General features: G+C 46.7%; 1 pseudogene; it reads right to left on the bottom strand.

Annotated features, from left to right (window-relative positions):
* Nucleotides 1-1,457: 1,457 nt before the first annotated feature.
* LOC118025056 lies at nucleotides 1,458-2,049 on the bottom strand (annotated as a pseudogene).
* Nucleotides 2,050-3,016: the final 967 nt, after the last annotated feature.

The following is a 3,016-nucleotide window of genomic DNA, read 5'->3' as shown; positions in this document are numbered from 1 at the left end:
TAACCAACTGAGCCACCCAGGCGCCCAAAAGATTTTTATTTTTAAGTCAGTCATCTCTATACTCAACGTGGAGCTCCAACTCACAACCCCAAGATCAAGAGTCACTCGATCTTGCTCCACCTGACTGAGCCAGCCAGGCACCCCGTCACTAGATTTTACCATAATCTTTTGGGGTTATTTATATCTGTTGTACCCATATGGTGGAAAACTATAACGGTGTGATACTGTCCATCTCACAATTCTGCACTGAGCGATGTCATAATGATAGTTTGCAATCAGGCATGATGGGAGTATTTACACCAAGGAAATTGACAAATGCTACAAATCAAGATAGGACTTTTTTTCTGGAGAGCTGTTTGTTAAACACGATGAGGTTAGTCCCTATCTTTGGAGGGGGCTGGAGAGATGAATAGGAGGAAGGGAATCCTTCGAGATAGTCATGGTATTTCGACTTGGGTAGCTTTAGGGGAGATCCATATGCCTGCTCTCTAAGGAGAGAAAGAAACGTGGACCAGACTTGGCACTTGACTAGAAAGGATAAACTAAACAGAGAGAGGAAATATCCTCTTTGGCTCCTTAGGGCAGGATGGATTAAGCAGATCTTTTAGCATGTGAGATTTGGTATTAATAATAGCTTACTTTCACAACGGGGTTGTTTGTTTAAAAGCTCTCAAAGTACTTTACGTCTATTACTTCTTCCATCTATCAAGTATTTGACTGAGGAGAGAAGCAACAGAGACATTTTTTCTTAAAAATAGAAAAACTGGGGCTCGGGGAGGGTAAGTGACCTTTCTAACCTCAGAAAACTGAGGTCCAGAGGGGCAACAGGGCCCAGTACCCAGAGCTAGATGCCCATTGGCATCCCTCCTCTAGTGGCTACCATTCCTGTGACCTTGAGTAAGTTGTCTTGAGTTTTCTGAGCCTCAGCTCTTCATCTGTGGAAGGTTATGGGGGAATAAATGAAAGAATGTGTATCAATGACTAGGCATGTGCGATCAGTGCTGCAAAAATGGTGAGTTTACTGGAGAAACCCAAAGATCTGGCACAGGAAGAAGAGGCTGTCTCTCACGGCACAAGGCCCTGTAATGGGCACAGTGGGCAGTGCTGTTCCCAAAACACCTGCTGGTTGGGCGCCTGGGGGCTCAGTGGTTAAGCGTCTGCCTTCGGCTCAGGTCATGATCCCAGGGTCCTGGGATCGAGCCCCGCATCGGGCTCCCTGCTCAGCAGGAAGCCTGCTTCTCCCTCTCTCCCTCTCCCTGCTTGTGTTCTCTCTCTTGCTCTGTCTGTCAAATAAATAAATAAAATCTTTTTTTTTAATACAACACATTCCTCTTTTTAATATATCAGAAATGTTTCCAAGGCAAAATTATTAAAATGATTATACCACAGTCCCTAATATAACACCAAGCGCTAATAGGAAGGTAGAGTGAGGGCAGAAAGGTTTCATCCAGTCAGTAGTTTAGGTGCTCTTCTTTTCTTCACCAAGTAAATTCACTGCTGCTTTCTTGGCTTCTTTAGTGATCGTATCTACAGTCTCTTTGGCTTTGTCCTTCAAGTCATTCACCATAGTGTCCACCTGGGACTCATGCTTCAGGAAGAAAGGTTAGATGACGTGCTTGTACAGCAGCTCGGCCCCGCTAGAAGGGCTTGGGGCCATGCATCACAACAGGAAGCCACACTTCAGCATGTAGTAGAAGGGGATCCATGACAGGAAGAGGTCAGAGAAGAATTCAGCAATGCTGAACACACCATACACTACCCAGTAGGTCAGCCACTGGGTATCATCTTCTTTGTTGGGGCTCTCTATGGCTTTAATTGAGACGTAGGCTGGGGAGCCAAATCCTATCAAGTTGCAGAGGAGCGAGGCTCCGTAACCGAACACCAGGTGCAAAGCCAACAGCCCAATGACACCGAGCGCGATCTCTTCTCCGGTTCACACCAGTCCTGTCCTCGAGCTTGGCCAAAAGGTTGGTCATGCAGTTCTTCTCCTGCAGAAAGAAACCGGTCGAACCTCTGTCTCATGGCCGCAGACATGGCAAGGACCTTCACGCCACTGCCCGGGCTGCTGCTAGTGCTGGGTGGCCGCAGATCTGAGTGAATAAATAAAAATCTCAAAAAAAAAAAAAAATTAAAAATTAAAATCTTAAAAAAAAAACAAAAACGGGCGCCTGGGTGGCTCAGTTGGATAAGCAACTGCCTTCGGCTCAGGTCATGATCCTGGAGTCCCGGGATCGAGTCCCGCATCGGGCTCCCTGCTCAGCAGGGAGTCTGCTTCTCCCTCTGACCCTCCCCCCTCTCATGCTCTCTCTATCTCATTCTCTCTCTCTCAAATAAATAAATAAAATCTTAAAAAAACCAAACAAAACAAACAAAACCAAACAAAACAAAAAAACAAAAAAACAAAGCACCTGCTGGTCAACCCAACCAGGGTGGCATTTCACGTGCCGCTTCAGGATGCCTGGCCTCTCTCTATCCTGTTGGAGCCTCACTGCCCCTTTTCGTGTCCTTTCTCTGTCTCCTGCAGAGCAATACTCTCCTTTCTCTAAAGCTTTGGTAACGTCAGCCATATGATAAACACATATCAAGGCATTCTTCCAAGCAGAGTTCGCTTCCTAAGAGAAACCTGGTGAATAAAATGATTACCACTCCATTATACATAGAGAGTCATTTGCACGGGGTTTTCCCATCCACTATTTCCTTTGAACCTCAGAGCCACACTGTGGCAAGGATTATAATCACAGCCCCTTTACCTTGGGGAAACTGAGGCCCGAGGAGTTGCCCAGGGTCACAACTTGTGAGTGGCTGAGTCAGGACTTGAACCTGGCAATTCATATCACACCACACTTTGCTGGCTTGATTCTTCCTTCCTCAGAATGGGCACATTCTAGTCTGTCTCCTAGAGGACTGCTCTCTCTGCCATTCAGTTAGCTGTCTAGACCAAGGGCCCAGAGTGGGTAGATTCCTGAGCTGGATGGATACCAGGATGGACGAGGAGTTAGGAGACACAGGCTGGGGC

The sequence above is a fragment of the Mirounga leonina genome, unplaced genomic scaffold, assembly GCF_011800145.1.
Source record: "Mirounga leonina isolate KUSES-001 unplaced genomic scaffold, KU_Mleo_1.0 Mir_200, whole genome shotgun sequence".
In the NCBI taxonomy this organism is placed as follows: domain Eukaryota; kingdom Metazoa; phylum Chordata; class Mammalia; order Carnivora; family Phocidae; genus Mirounga; species Mirounga leonina.
This window is presented reverse-complemented; position numbering and strand designations above follow the sequence as displayed.